At 39.7% G+C, this 17,216-nt stretch overlaps 1 protein-coding gene across 1 annotated transcript in view; it reads right to left on the bottom strand.

Annotated features, from left to right (window-relative positions):
- Positions 1–1,609, bottom strand: part of LOC148128328 (vomeronasal type-2 receptor 26-like) — a 343,174-nt gene extending 341,565 nt beyond the window's left edge. Inside the window, exon 1 of the mRNA XM_087919412.1 lies at positions 1,540–1,609. The gene's annotated coding sequence lies outside the window, so the exon portion shown is untranslated. The remainder of the gene's footprint in view (positions 1–1,539) is intronic.
- Positions 1,610–17,216: the final 15,607 nt, after the last annotated feature.

Consider the following 17,216-nt stretch of genomic DNA (forward strand, 5'->3'; position numbering starts at 1 on the left):
AACCCACTAATGGATGCTGGATATCAGAATTGGCACCTTGGGGTACAAAGGAAGGTTTGTGTCATTGAGTAACAGCTTTTCTAAAACAAAAAAATCATGAGGATCCAACTGAATGAGGATGGTCTGTGGAAAGAAGTTTTGGAAGTCCTAATTGCCTCCTGTGTTTCTTTCTTTCTTTCTTTAAAAGACTTTATTAAACAAATTCTACAATTAAAAAACAATTAAAAACATATTTCCATTCATTGCAGCAGATTTGCAGCAGCATTCACTCACTTTGACATATTCTTAAGTATATAGAATATACTAAATATTATTACAATTATTTTATTTTTGATTTATGTCATATTTTCATATGTTTACATAGTTATTTATATTTATACATAAGCATACATAGTTATGCCTATTCATACCAAATTATTTCATCACATCAGAACCTTTCATTTCATCTCTCTATTTTGTGTCTACCTTGCAGCCAATTATACCATAAATTCCAAATTTCGCAGTACTCTCTCTCCTTCATTTCCATTGAAAGCCTATCCATTTCTGCAAACTCTAAAACCCTTTTCATTATCATAATATCAGAGGGAATACTGTCACTTTTCCAATTCTGGGCAAAGGCTATTCTTGCTGCAGTTATTATATGTAATATAATATATTGGAGTCTCTTACTTATTTTATCTCTTAATATACCCAATAGAAAAGTCTCTGGTCTCAATTCAATTTTCTGTTTTGTAATTTTCTCTAGCCATTTCCTAATTTTAAACTAATATCTTTTTGCTTGAGGGCATGTCCACCACATATGGAAATAAGTTCCCTGTTTATAATTATATTTCCAACAATTTGCTGATCTATTAGGGAACATCTTAGCCAATGTTGCTGGGGGTAAATGTGAACAGTAAAACATTTTGCATAAATTATCTTTGTATGCCGCTGATAGAGTTAGTTTGTAGTTTATTTCCCATAATTTTTCCCAATCTTCCAAATTAATCTTCCAAATTTTTTTGCTCAAATTATCATGGCCTCTTTTATCGCTTCCTCTTCCATTCGGTATCTTAGGAGATAATTATATATTTCAGTAATCATTTTTTCATCTTATCCTTGTAATATTTTATCTAATTCATGCTGATCTTTATATATTCTAAATTCTTCTATATCTTTCTTATATCTTGTATGAATTTGTAAATTAGAGCCACTATAGAAGCAATGGTGTATCCCAATGTCCTTGACTTAAATAAAATAGTGAGCTATAAAGAATTATTGGATGAACAGGGGGAAAAACTAATCAAGAACTGAAGGAACAAGGAATAAAAATAGACTGGTGGCCCTATTTACAAGTGCCTCCTGTGTTTCAAGAAACTTTTCCCAATCCTAATCTTTTGTGGGCATGGGAAATTAGTTCTCAAATGTGTCACATGTAAAGATGTTTACATTGCCTTATGGAAGTGGTATCTTCACCAAATAGCTGCACTATTTTCTGATTCTGGATGATCTGCATTCCCAGGAGAGTGTGAATATTTCCCTGAGAAGATTCCAGCTCACCTTTATAGGCCACACAATTGCATCTGAATTAATGGTGAAATCCTGGCCAGGAGGAGCCCCAGGATCTATATGCCCAACTTTGACAGAGACAAAAGATTGATTGGGGAACCAAAACCAGTTGAGAAGATCATAATGAGCAGAGTCCAGTCCATCTTCTGAGAAGGAGATATTTTCTCCAACACTGTTGTTGAACTGGACATTCCTCAAATAGGGAAGAATCTGAAAGGAAAAAGATCTCCAGACATTGGAGTACCTGCTGAAAGCCACCCGTGAGACATCATGGCATGTATCATTCTGTGATGGCCATCATCTTAGATTACAATCTCTGAGAACCTTGAGGAGTTTCCTTGGTGGAGATTTGAGTAATCAGGAGTAACAGAAAATATTTGTCTCCTTCCTTAGTGTTCTCCAGTATCCTGGCTTCTTCAGCTCTGGGTTCATCACAATCTTACCTACATACAAATATTTTAAAGAGAGACTCCAAAATTTGTTGTATGGTTTTGCTCCCATGATTTCTGGCTATCTGTTTAGTTTGGCTCATAGGACTTGTAAGGTCATATAGCAATATCAATAGCATTTAGACTTATATATACTGCTTCACAGTGCTTTATAGCCCTTTCTAAGAGGTTTACAGAGTCAGCATATTGCTTCCAACAATCTGGCTCCTCATTTTACTGACCTCAGAAGGATAGAACATTGACTCTATATGAAATTGCATAGGGTCTCCTGCTTGAGCAGGGGTTGGACTCAAAGACCTCAGAATCCCTTCCAGCTCTATTCTGATTGAGCTGACCTTGAGTTGGTGAGAATCAAACTACTGGCAGTGGGCAGAGTTTGCCTCCAAACAATCTGGGTCCTCATTATACCAACCTCAGAAGGATGGAAGGCTGAGTCAATCTTAAGCTGGTCAGAATTGAATGTCAGACAGTATTGCAGACAGAGTCAGTCTGCAATACTGCATTGTAACCACTGCACTGCCATGGCTCAGTAAGTTGCAAATCCATTTTAGGAATGATGAAATAATTTCTGTCACAATAGTGTACTGACTACTGACTTTGTCTAGCTGATAGTCAAAGAGAATATATATATATATATATATATATATATATATATATATATATATATATATATATATATATATATATATTTTCTGAGGTTCTCATGGTATTTGTATGTGGATCTTTGGTTGTTCGGGTTTCTCCCGCGTAAGATTCAAGTATCTAGGCAACGTTTCGATGAAGTCTCATTCATCATCTTCAGGCTTCTGTCTCCGGCTCTGTGCTTCTCAGAGTAATGTGAGATTGCAGCTGCTTCCTCCTTTAACTGCCAGTGGGGTGGGACTTGATTGGGTGGGGGCTTGGCTGTGTTCTGATTGGGTGGGTGTGTGTTCTCATTGGTAGGGGTTTTGGCTGTGTTCTGATTGGTTGGGGGTTAGCCGTGTTCTGATTGGTTGGAGGCGTGTTCTGTTCAGGTGGGGGCTTGGTTGTGCTCAGGTTAGTCTTAGTTGCTGGGGGATTTGAGCTGGTGAGTTGTGATCTTGCTGTTTGGCTTCGAGTTCGTGGTCCTTCTGCATCTTCATAGTGGGTGTCGGTTTGCTTCATGTATGGCTCGGAGGGGTTTGAAGTGGGTAGTGATGCAGCTGCCGTGCAGCTTCTGGTCCATGGTCGTGTCTCATCTTCTGAGTGGGTGGGAGTCTGTTTTCTACATGGAAGTGTGGTGGTGGCATCTTGTGTGGCTCTCATGGGTGTGGGTGTGGTGTCCTTCTTCATGTTAGGTACTCGTCTGTTCATGAGGGCGGGTTTCCAAATGGCTGGAAGGCGGGAGGTGTCATCTCATTTGTTCATGCTGTGTGGGCGTTTTTCTATCTCTATGGCTTCTCTGATTATTCTGCTGTTGAAGTGTTCGGTTTTGGCGATGGTTCTGGTATTTTTAAAATCAATTTCATGTCCTGTGGCTTTGAGGTGTTGGACCAGGGAAGAGGTCGTTTCTTCTTTTTTGATTGAGTTCTTATGTTCTTCAATGCGTGCACTTATTCTTCTGTTAGTTTGTCCAATGTATGTGGTAGGGCAGGCAGTGCAGGGGATTTCATATACTCCTTGGTTTTCTAATTCGATTTTGTCTTTGGGGTTTCTTAGGATGGTGGATATTTTTCTGTTTGGGCAGAATGCTGTTTTGATGTTGTGTTTTTGGAGGATCTTGGTATACAAAAGATCCAATGGCTCCCTAGGACACACCATCTACCAGAAGAAAACACATACAAACCGCTATCTACATGCACTCTCACACCACCACCCAGCACAGATCAATTCCGTAGCCGAGACGCTCATCTCCAGAACAAAATGCTTAGCCAATGAACAACACCAAAAAACCGAACTACACACTCTCACCGATGTACTTACAGCCAATGGATTCCAAAGAAAGAAGATTACCCACCCAATCCAAAAAGAAACCCCAACCAAAATCCAAGACAGAGAACAAGAAAACGGCAAAGCCCTCCTCCCATATATAAAAGGCACTACAGACAAAATCAGCAAGATCCTCCAAAAACACAACATTAAAACAGCATTCTGCCCAAACAGAAAAATATCCACCATCCTAAGAAACCCCAAAGACAAAATCGAATTAGAAAACCAAGGAGTATATGAAATCCCCTGCACTGCCTGCCCCACCACATACATTGGACAAACGAACAGAAGAATAAGTGCACATATTGAAGAACATAAGAACTCAATCAAAAAAGAAGAAACGACCTCTTCCCTGGTCCAACACCTCAAAACCACAGAACATGAGATTGACTTTAAAAATACCAGAACCATCGCCAAAACCGAACACTTCAACAGCAGAATAATCAGAGAAGCCATAGAGATAGAAAAATGCCCACACAGCATGAACAAACGAGATGACACCTCCCGCCTTCCAGCCATTTGGAAACCCGCCCTCATGAACAGACGAGTACCTAACATGAAGAAGGACACCAGACCCACACCCATGAGAGCCACACAAGATGCCACCACCACACTTCCATGTAGAAAACAGACTCCCACCCACTCAGAAGATGAGACACGACCATGGACCAGAAGCTGCACGGCAGCTGCATCACTACCCACTTCAAACCCCTCCGAGCCATACATGAAGCAAACCGACACCCACTATGAAGATGCAGAAGGACCACGAACTCGAAGCCAAACAGCAAGATCACAACTCACCAGCTCAAATCCCCCAGCAACTAAGACTAACCTGAGCACAACCAAGCCCCCACCTGAACAGAACACGCCTCCAACCAATCAGAACACGGCTAACCCCCCAACCAATCAGAACACAGCCAAACCCCCTACCAATGAGAACACCCCCCACCCAATCAGAACACAGCCAAGCCCCCACCCAATCAAGTCCCACCCCACTGGCAGTTAAAAGGAGGAAGCAGCTGCAATCTCACATTACTCTGAGAAGCACAGAGCCAGAGACAGAAGCCTGAAGATGATGAATGAGACTTCATCAAACGTTGCCTAGATACTTGAATCTTACGGAGAAAACCCGAACAACCAAAGATCCACATACAAATACCCGAGAACCTCAGAAAACAAATACTGCACCTCTACGGGAGGAAACCCACCATCTGACCAGGACTTATGAAAAACTTGAAGTCCAAAGAGCCTCCATTTTATGTGACCTTGCATTCTTATGCAACTGCCGAGATCAAAATTTAATTCCCACAAGCTTCCAATTGAAATTCCACACCAACACAGCAGCCACCAAACGCATCCTAAAAAGAACAGAACTGGCCCTAATTAGAAATGAACTTCACACAAAAAGGTTTCTCCTAGACCAAATCAACAAAGATCTCCTCACACTCCACCTCAGACTCAGCAACAAGATTCACCCTCTACTTTGGGACAAATCCAAACAACTCACTGTCTGGAGAGCCGAAACACAGACCACCCTCAAGACAGACACACACACCAACAAACTCAGGAAACTACAACAATGCCAGAAACCAACTCCTCCCCCCCCACAGCCACACATGAAACAAACAGTGCACAACATCTCAGACAAGATCCTCACTGAAGCTGAAACCAAGGTCCTTTCAAAAGGATTCAACTTTGCTGTCGCTCCCAAACACATCCCCACAGAAACCATCATATGCGGAGTTGAAACCAGCCTGACCAAAACCAACCCTGATGATGCTAACAAAATCAGACTTGAAATCACCAACATCCTCTGCACTAGCAAACCACCCAAAAGCAACTTATCCAAAGAAGAACGAACTGCACTACTTAACCTGAAAGAAGACACCAGCATAATAATTCTACCAGCAGACAAGGGCAATGCGACAGTGGTTATGAACACATCTGACTACCAAACCAAGTTAACCAACCTACTCCAAGACCCCGCATACAAACCCCTAAAGACAGACCCCACCACCTACCTAGAAAAAACTACCAAATCCAAAATAAATGCCTCCCCCATCAGTGAAGAAATCCAGCAACGAATCATACCCAGAGAAAAATCATCCAGATGCCCCAAGCTTTATGGTCTCCCCAAAATACACAAAGAAGGAACCCCACTCAGACCAATAGTCAGCTCCATAGGCTCACCTCTACAAAACCTAGCCAAATTTCTCGCCAAACAACTACAACCTTATGCAGAATCCATCAACTCACACGTAAGAAACTCATTCCAATTCATCGAGATCATAAAGAAACAAAACTTACAACCTAGCGACCTACTAGTAAGCTTCGATGTCATATCCCTCTTCACCCAAGTGCCAATAAAAGAAGCCTTGACAGCCATCCAAAACAAATACAACCCCCAAGCACATCCTAGATCTGACCAACCACTGCCTATCCAATACATACTTCACCTACAATGGACAAAAATACAAACAAATAGAAGGAGCACCCATGGGATCACCCCTCTCACCTGTCATCGCAAACCTCTACATGGAACACTTTGAAACACAAGCTCTAGAAAAATACGACCACAAACCCAAACTCTGGCTCAGATACGTAGATGACACCTTCATAATCTGGCCACACGGGAAAGAAAAACTGAACAACTTCCTCACAAACCTCAATAGCCTACACCCCAAAATACAATTCACCATGGAAACAGAAGCCAACAATCAACTCCCCTTCCTAGATGTCTTGGTATACAAAAGATCCAATGGCTCCCTAGGACACACCATCTACCAGAAGAAAACACATACAAACCGCTATCTACATGCACTCTCACACCACCACCCAGCACAGATCAATTCCGTAGCCGAGACGCTCATCTCCAGAACAAAATGCTTAGCCAATGAACAACACCAAAAAACCGAACTACACACTCTCACCGATGTACTTACAGCCAATGGATTCCAAAGAAAGAAGATTACCCACCTAATCCAAAAAGAAACCCCAACCAAAATCCAAGACAGAGAACAAGAAAACGGCAAAGCCCTCCTCCCATATATAAAAGGCACTACAGACAAAATCAGCAAGATCCTCCAAAAACACAACATTAAAACAGCATTCTGCCCAAACAGAAAAATATCCACCATCCTAAGAAACCCCAAAGACAAAATCGAATTAGAAAACCAAGGAGTATATGAAATCCCCTGCACTGCCTGCCCCACCACATACATTGGACAAACGAACAGAAGAATAAGTGCACGTATTGAAGAACATAAGAACTCAATCAAAAAAGAAGAAACGACCTCTTCCCTGGTCCAACACCTCAAAACCACAGAACATGAGATTGACTTTAAAAATACCAGAACCATCGCCAAAACCGAACACTTCAACAGCAGAATAATCAGAGAAGCCATAGAGATAGAAAAATGCCCACACAGCATGAACAAACGAGATGACACCTCCCGCCTTCCAGCCATTTGGAAACCCACCCTCATGAACAGACGAGTACCTAACATGAAGAATGACACCAGACCCACACCCATGAGAGCCACACAAGATGCCACCACCACACTTCCATGTAGAAAACAAACTCACACCCACTCAGAAGATGACACACGACCACAGACCAGAAGCCGCACTGCAGCTGCATCACTACCCACTTCAAACCCCTCTGAGCCATACATGAAGCAAACCGACACCCACTATGAAGATGCAGCAGGACCACGAACTAGAAGCCAAACAGCCAGATCACAACTCTCCAGCTCAAATCCCCCAGCAACTAAGACTAACCTGAGCACAACCAAGCCCCACCTGAACAGAACACGCCTCCAACCAATCAGAACACGGCTAACCCCCAACCAATCAGAACACAGCCAAACCCCTACCAATGAGAACACCCCCACCCAATCAGAACACAGCCAAGCCCCACCCAATCAAGTCCCACCCCCACTGGCAGTTAAAAGGAGGAAGCAGCTGCAATCTCCATTACTCTGAGAAGCACAGAGCCGGAGACAGAAGCCTGAAGATGATGAATGAGACTTCATCGAAACGTTGCCTAGATACTTCGAATCTTACGCGGGAGAAAACCCGAACAACCAAAGATCCATATGTGTGTGTGTGTGTGTTAACCAGGGCCTCTAAAACCTGTCCTGGTTTGTCCCTTCAGTGTTCAGAGAGGTCCAAAAATGAGTCTTTGATATTTATATCCAATGACAGGAACCTATTAGGACAATGTTGACGAAGTGGTTGACTTAGAAAATTGGGTGGATAACATAGGATGCTAAATCTCCAGGGTGATTTTTCAAAAGGCAACTGGACTTTGTTTTGTTTTGTTTTTTCTTTGAGGAAGATGTCTTGCTTCTCATTCAAGAAGCTTCATCAGTTTTAACTGGATGGCAAGGGGATGGAAGGATTATTAATTAGAACTGATGAAGCTTCTTGGATGAGGAGCAAAATGTCTTCCTCAAGAAATAAACAAAGTCCAGTTGCCTTTTGAAAAAGCACCTTTGTGACAACCATGACCTGGATGACTCTCCATAGACACAGAAACATACACCAAGGTTAAAATTAGGTCTTTTTACGGGTTGGATTCAGCCTACATGCTTAGGGAAAGGTGTCCACTAGGACTGAAAATGAACTTTTGAAGCATCGCATCTTGCATACAGGCCCCCAAATTGTCATCTTGCTCTGGGCCAGTATGTCTTCTCTGAAATGGCCAGGCAACCATTGAAGGTTTTTCAGAACTTCATAGTTCCTTCCTCTATGAATCTTATGAACATCTGGTTTCATATACTTTCTCTATGCTTCTCAACAATATATTTGATACATAATTCATATTATTGTTTTAAATTAGTGTGTCTGAATCTGTTTAGAGGTGCATTGATATGGTATAATATAATGATATAATACAATTGACCCCTAACATCAAAAACATCATTAAAAAAGCACAACAAAGAATGTTCTTTCTGCGCCAGCTCAGAAAGCTCAAACTGCTCAAGGAGCTACTGATACAGTTCCACAGAGGAATTATTGAGTCTATCATCTCCAGCTCTATAACTGTCTTGTTTGGTTCTGCAACCCAACAGGACAGACTTCAGACCATAGTTAGGACTGCAGAAAAAACAATTGCTACCAACCTGCTTTCCACTGAGGACTTGTATACTGCATGAGCTAAAAAGAGGGCTGTGAAATATTTACAGATCCCTCACATCCTGGACATAAACTGTTTCAACTCCTTCTCTCAAAATGACACTATAGAGCCCTGCACACCAGAACAGCTAGACACAAGAACAGTTTTTTCCCAAACACCATCACTCTGCTAAACAAATAATTCCCACAACACTGTCCAACTACTTACACAGTCTGCACTACTATTACTATTAATTTTCTCATCACTCCTTATCACCCATCCCCTCCTACCTGTGACTGTATGACTATAACTTTGTTGCTTGTATCCTTAAGATCTATATTGACTGTTTCCTAGTATGATTTGATTGTACCCTATGGCTATCATTAAGTATTGTACCTGATGATTCTGAACTTTGATGAATGTATCTTTTCTTTTATGTATACTGAGAGCATTTTCACCAAGACAAATTCCTTCTGTGTCCAATCACATTTCACCAATAAGGAATTATAATTCTAACTCTATAGATATTTAATAAATGCATTTGGGAAGTTTCTGGTAAAGATTGTTTAATCTTTGATACAGAAAAAAGTCAGATGAGTTTTAGAGTCCTGTTGTGTATGCTCAGGTTGACAGAGGCTGCTTTTATACAATAAGCATGTCAGTGCAAGAAATTGCAAACTAAATACATAGGGTGGGGTCACACATAATTCAAACCAATGGAAGCATAAACCAAGGTTGAAATGAATTGAGTTGAATGTCTTTTTACAAGTAACTACCTACTGAACAAAACTGAGATGTTTCTGCAAATATACCCACTAGGACTGTTGAAACACACTGTAGAATTGTCATTTTGCTGTGGGATGATACTTCCTGCCTGGAATAGCCTCTCCATGAAACTCAGACTGTCTATCTGAAGACCTTTGATAACCTCTGAAGACCATTTTATGTCTTAGAAGAAGACCTTTTTGGAAGGTCTTTCTTGCATGAATCTTAAGGACATCTGGTTCGATTTATTTCTCTTTTCTTCCTCTACCCATTTTCAACAAAACATTATATTTGTATCTTTTTTAAAAAAATAATTGCTGTTTTAATCCCTTGGAGATGTAGTGATAGGATGCCATATAGGTGCTTAATCAATAATTCAAAAGATAGGTGAGGAGAGCTTCCTGTCTAAGTATATGTGGACTATATAAGAAGTCACAGAGATTATCTGCCATGATTGAACATTTACAATCTTCTTACCAAGCCTCATCCTGGCTTGTCTCACTCCGAATCCATACATTGCATGTAATGCATGTGCCACCGCATAAATGGCATTGTAGATATTGTAACTTTCACCTGTCATGCTTCTTTCAAAAATTAAAGGTGGTATTTGCTGAAAATTCTCTTTTCCTGTACATGGATGTCTCCCCCTTTGAGGGATCTGGTTTGATCTTGGGATCTTGCACTCAAAGACCGACTCCCACCATAGTGGGAGAAAGAAGTCCCCTTGTGGATTCAAAGGGTCCAAAGACAGGAGGAATTGGCTGAATTCTGATAAATCCCTGGTGTGATCCCTAAAATGCAAAGCTCCATGGAAGGGTTTCATTACTTTCAGTAAGTCTCGATATTCCTTTACAGTAAGTTTTGAATGGGAAATTAAGATCCAAACATTCTTAAATGTTGTTATTCCCGAGTGCTGGTGAATAGATGCAGCCAACTGTACATAGGCATTACTACTGGATTCTCCAAACAGAATAAGCACTTCTGCTTTAAACCAAGCATTGAAAGAAAAAGGTGATGTGAATGCTCTAGTAACCAAATCATGAAATTTAAAGATTTCCATGAAGGCCAGGCAGATCTCTTTCTCCTTGAGCATTGGCATCAGGGATGAAATGAAATGTTGTCCCCTGTCATCTTCAGAGGCCAAAAGTCCAACCCAGTTCCACTGGAAATACAGGAGCAGCTGGACTAAACCCACATACTGAGGAAATTCCTTGGGATTATTCTGGAAGAAGGAAGGATAAACTCTTCGGTCTCCTTGAGAGAACTCAAAACCAACACCGAGCTGGAGGAAGAGGGATTTTTCAAAGACAAAATAAAGTTATATGATGACTTTGGAACTCCCCATTGTGTGGTTGATTACCCCACCACTCAGGCTGTCCAATTATGAATAGTAAACATAAACTTCTCCCCGTCTTAGAAACAGCCCCCAGTTACATATTTTGTTTCATTGTGACACGTCAGAAACCAAGGAATCAAACTATCAACTGATACAGAAAATAAACTGCATTGAAAAAGTGGCTACAATTTTTGGAGGAAAAGTTAGGAAGAAATTGAAGAAGCTTCTTGGATGAGAAGTAAAATATCTTTGGGCTAGGAAGAAGGTATTCTTGGCAAGTATAACATTCCAGAATTATCTCATCCGTCCTTTTGTGGTTATGCAAAAATGTATACTTACACATGAAATATAAAAATCAATTCAACTATACCATGGATTCTCTATTGTACTTCTGAAGATTCCTCCAAAACCTGTTTGGTTTCTGTGTGTGTTCCTGTTGTTTTTGTACTCCATACTGTATCCAGTGGAGCCCCCTTACCTGTGGGACCTTGAAATGCTGAAGGTGGAGGCCATCTGGATTGAAAATTTGGAATTGTGACCTCCAATGACAGAGAGCAGAGGCTCCTGCTTATCACATTTGTAACCCGGAACCATTTGATCTCGTGTGGAGAGAAGGGAGAGGCTGATTAATGAAATATTCCTCTCAATCTGGCAATTGTCATAGATGTGGAAGCCAAGGGTGATATTCGGAAGGAGATTCGAATCCTCGTTGATCTCTTTCACTGAAAACACCAAGGCCAGGAACTGCTGGTAATTCTTGGATTCAACTCTATAGGGAGAAAAACATTGGGGAACACTGCAGGAAAACTTATATATGCTTGTGGAATTTCCCTTGTCTTTTGTTGTGTTCTTTGGAGCAGGAATCCCCAAGTTCCATTGGCTCTGGATTTTTTTAAAGGATATTCCTTGATTAAAATTTGTCAGCTTTTTAGAAAGAATAAAATCCTGTCTGTCCCTCTCATGGTCCATTTATATCACTCTATTGTTCCTCCCTTCTTTGTTTTGCTCCAGTAGCTATAATCTTTCCCAATTATACCTCTACGTCCTATTCATTTTGGTTCTCTCTTGGAGAAGATAAAGGGATAGAATTAAGATCACATGAAGTGTTAACTCCACTTTATAATACCTTGGTAAGACCACACTTGGAATATTGCATCCAGTTTGGGCCACCATGATATAAGATGTTGAGACTCTAGAAAGAACGCAAAGAAGATTAGGGGACTGAAGAAGGCTAAAACCTATGAAGAACAGTTGCTGGAATTGGGTATGTCTAGTTTAATGAAAAGAAGGACCAGGGGAGACATGATAGCAGTGTTCCAATATTTGTAGGGCTGCCACAAAGTAGAAGGGGTCAACCTATTCTCCAAAGTACTTCAAGGCAGGACAACCTAGCATTCCAAAGCACAAGAGTATTGAAAAATCTCTGGATCAACTTTTCTGTACCTAAAGGCAGAACAAGAAGTAATGGTTGGAAGCTAATTAAGGAGAGAACCAACCTAGAATTAAGGAAAAAATTTCAAACAGTGAGAGCAATTAATCAGTGGAACACCTTGCCTCCAGAGTTTGTTGGTTATCTAACAAGAGAGGTTTTGAAGAAGAGATTGGACAACCAATGAAATGTTATAGGATTTCCTGCTTGAGCAAGAGGTTTGATTAGAAGACCTCTAAGGTCCCTTCCAATCATGTTTGTATGTTATTTTGTTATGCTTCTTCAGATCTGGTAATCATTTTTGTGCACAAGACTCCAGTAAGGGTCACAACATAGATTTATTGATGGTATTATTAATGAGCATTGCTGAAACTAAAACTGAATCTTGTAGGGGAGGGTTATTGTACTCTCACTTGAAAAGGATTGTGCTTTTATCTGAGTTTTCCATCATGTTTCTGTCCATATTTATATTAAAAGTCAACTTCATCAGGTCCACAATGTGTAAGGTATCCCCCTTAACTTTTTTGGGGGGTATCACCTTCCAGATGATGAGTTCTTGAAATATGGAGAATTCTAGGCTATTGTCAACTTAGAAGCTATTATTCTTGGAGGCTTCTGGGCTGTCACATTCAGTGCCTGGGAATTTTGGAGGGGGACTTCAAGGAGCGGTGGAAAATTAGCCACAATAACATTCCTTTCTTAGAGAGTCAAGGATATGTTGCTCTGCACCTGGAGGAGAGTGCCTGGGGATAATCTCCAGTTGAAATGAAGTAATGATTGGACCATGTGATGGATTATTGGGTGCAGGGGATGGATTTTGGTTTCTCTTTGGGCTGAGGAAAGACCAGAAATCTCAGATTCGGGTTTTCCTCAGATGTGCCAATATGACATCTCTGATGGATCTTTGAGAAGATGACAGTCTCGGAGTCTTTTACTTTGGAGGTTGTTACTTGGAATGCGGACAGCTATTTTATGAGTACAACTATTTATTGAGAAAAGCACTGTACTAAGACATTGCAAACATCATCAGAAAACAATATTTCCAAAATAAGTCCTTAAATTCAATACAAAGCTAATAATCATGTACATCAATCTATTCCAATGGAACTTACGCTGTAAGGAAGGAATGCTGGGATGGGTCTATTTGAAAGCTTAGGACACTGAGGGAAACAAAGGTTTGCAGGTGCAAATCCCCACCAATAATGAGATCACCATGATTGTAATAGTCCCATTTTCCCTGTAAAGAGGCAGTCAACACACATGTGGTTGGCCTCCTCTTAGCAGCAGTTGGAGCCAGGAGCCAGAGGAGCAGCAACAAGTGAAGCAGCCGAGCCATTCGTGTCATTCACCACAATTTAAAAAAGATGTTAAGACTCTGGAAACAGTACAGAGAAGAGCAACAAAAATGATTAGGGGACCTGGAGTCTAAAAGAAATGAAGAATGGTTACAGGGATTGGGTATGTCTATTCTAATGAGTTGTGGTGGCACAGTGGATAGAATGCAGTACTGCAGGCTAATTCTGCTGACTATTGACTGACAGCAGTTTGATTCTCAACTGCTGAAAGTTGATTCATCCTTCATTGGTAAAATAAGTGAGTCTTCATTTGTTTGTTGAGGGCAATATGCTGAATCTGTAAACCACTTAGAGAGGGCTGTAAAGCACAGTGAAGCAGTATTAACAGAGTTGGAAAGAACTTGTAGGTCATCTAGTCCAACCTTCCACCCAAGCAGAAGACTCTGCACCATTTCTGATAAATAGTAGTCCAGTCTCTTCTTGAAAGCTTTCAGTGATGAAGCTCCCACAACTTCTTCTTTTTTTTTTTTGAAAATTTTATTTGGGTTTTCACAAAAACAAAATACAAATAAAACATCTTTTTTGAAAATAGCGTGGTCCCAGGTTATCACTTCTTCATACAGACAAAAAACTCAATTTCATGCTCATTTTTATATTCTGTTCCATATCTTATTACCATTTTATATTTTCTACATAGTTTTTCCCCTCTTCTAATTTTCTCAACTTTGGTTTGATTATCTCAATTCAAATCATTATATTTATACTTTTGTCTGTCCTGTTACAATTTCACATTATCTTTTCTTATTAAACAAATTTTTCCCTGTAGTTACCAATTAGAGTATGACACCTTTGTATCCTTTAATTTTATTCATTCAAGCTCTTATTTAGGCTTCAATGTATAGCTTTAAGATTATAGCATTCAATATAATACATAACTTCCAATCGAATTCTGCTCAGTACATTCTTAAAATAGACACTATATTCTTAAAAAGAAAAAATTATATATATATATATATGTAAATAAAACACATTCCATTCCAATTCAATTCTATCATTAATATGCATTAAAATCTTAACATCTTTAACATTTCTTTTCAATTGAATATCATACTTCCTTGGGAACACTTATAAACTTTCCATAGTTAATTCTTTTTTTCCCCCATATTTCTCACTTATATTTTTATAAATCATTACTAATAATTAAAAATGTTCCCTTTTAATTCTCCCATTATCTTTAAACAAACTTATGGTTACAATTCTTATATCTTTTCCCTGTTTCTCCATTTCTTGTTTCTGTCTTTTACAACTTCTTTTTCTTGCCTTCTTCCCCCTCTTCTTCTCCCTCCCCTATTTACCCACTCATCTCTCTACTTCTAACTCTCTCATCTGTAATCCCTTCTTCTGTTGCTTTCTAATATTATACTTATCTTTCAAATTGTTCTTCTTTTTGGTTGTTTTTTCTAATCTTAAACCTTTCACTCTCTTTCCCCCCTTTTCTTTTTCCCCCCCACTTAAAATGATTTGATCATTAAAGATGGCTTCTTCTTTGTCCCAATCTTCTTGTTCTGCAAGCATTTCTTGTTGCTTCTCATAGTTCCAGATCTCCATTTCTAAGAATTGAAACACGAAGCCAAAAGAACTTCTCTCTTCTTGTGCGTCTTCTTCCCATTTTTTAAGTTCCGATTTCAGTTCTTCTAAGAGTGATACCATTTTAAAAACTTTTAAACAACCACCCAGTTAATTTTAGTCATCTAGATGCAAAAATCAAAAATCACCAAGTAATCCAAGTAATCCAAGGCTGTTTCTACTTGCTTCTTTTTTCCACTTTCTCTTCCTGGGATTCCATTATTTTGTTACCAAGTTTCCATTAAAATGTATCTTTGAGGAATCTTGTTAAAATTTCACTGTAAGTTCCTTTTAATTATAGTTCCATTCCTTAATTCCAGGCAGTCTCCTCCATTTTTCCAAATCCTGCCCTGCTATTCTTTCTTTTTCTCCTTTCCAGCTTTTAAAAACTTTTAAATGTCCAGAAATCTTTATTTATCCCTTTGACTTTTATTTTCAGCTTGAATGCCTATTAATGTCAAAGTGGATTTTTTTTTTCAGTTTCTTGCTTAAGTCTCTTAGCTGTCAGTATATGGAAGGGAAGAAAAAAACCTAATCCTTTCCCTTCTCTCCTTTGCAGCTTCAAAATCTTCTTAGGGAACAATGTTATTGGGTTTTTTTTAATAGTTTCAATTCCAGGATACCTTATTTATTGCTTTTGTTGTTTGACCCGGTCAACCAAAACTTTCTCTTCTCATCTTTCTCCTGCACATTCTTTTCTGGTCGAGTTCTTCTTTGTGGTGGCCATTTCTGACCACCACTAGAACCTCCTTCAGGAAAAGGAGTAATGGCCAGCTGGGGAGGAGAGATGTGGCTCTCCTCAACCATGCAGGCAGTCTCCCCCCTCTTCACCACCTCTATGGGGTGGTTTAGCCCCCAAACCAGCCGGCTTGGGGTGCTCCAGCAGTGAGCATGGATCAAAGACTCGGAGAGATGAGCTTTCGGTCTGTCGCTGAAGAAGCTCAAACCAGAAGCCTGTGTATCATTGTATAATTTCCCTTTCTTTTGTGTTTCTGTGTGTATATGTTCTCCTGAACTTTGTTGTGCACCTACCCCCCAAATGTTATCAAAAGTACTATATAGATGATACTGCCTTGAAATCATGATAACTGTAGATAGAGACTGAGAAGTACCAGATTTCAACCCTAAACAGGCATGGTTTATCCACCATAGCTTTGGCCATTTAATTTTCACTTTCAAGAGCTGTTTTAGCTCTGAGAAACATTGCAGTTAACAATACTCCACTGTGCAATAAAGGCCATTACAAAATAGCACGGATGATTCCAAAAGTAGGATTGCCTTTAAAAAAATACCTCCATTCTGTAAAAAAGTCGGCCTTTTCTTTGAGTTTTGCACCATGACTTTCTGTCCAAATTAATATTAGAATAACTTTATTGCCATTTTGAATGTACACTAAACAGCATACATTAAAATGAAATTTCATTGCATACAGCTCTCAAAGGGTGACCACCTCCAATATACATTATATAAACATGACAAAATAAATAAATAGGAAATTATGCATATACCGACATATATTATAGATCAACTTCTTCATTTGGCCAGTAAATGAAGTTTCTGTTCAGTTTCTGATATGTAACTCCTTCCTCACATATCCTGTTTATTATCTTCCTGATGAAGAGTCCTAGGTAATTGGATGATTCTTTGCAATTTTGTTGGCTTGGTTATTTCTGCAAAAAAGCACCAAGGCTTCTGAACTTCC

The sequence above is a fragment of the Pseudonaja textilis genome, chromosome 1 (assembly GCF_049901715.1).
Source record: "Pseudonaja textilis isolate UNSWEBS1 chromosome 1, rPseTex1.2, whole genome shotgun sequence".
NCBI classification, from domain to species: domain Eukaryota; kingdom Metazoa; phylum Chordata; class Lepidosauria; order Squamata; family Elapidae; genus Pseudonaja; species Pseudonaja textilis.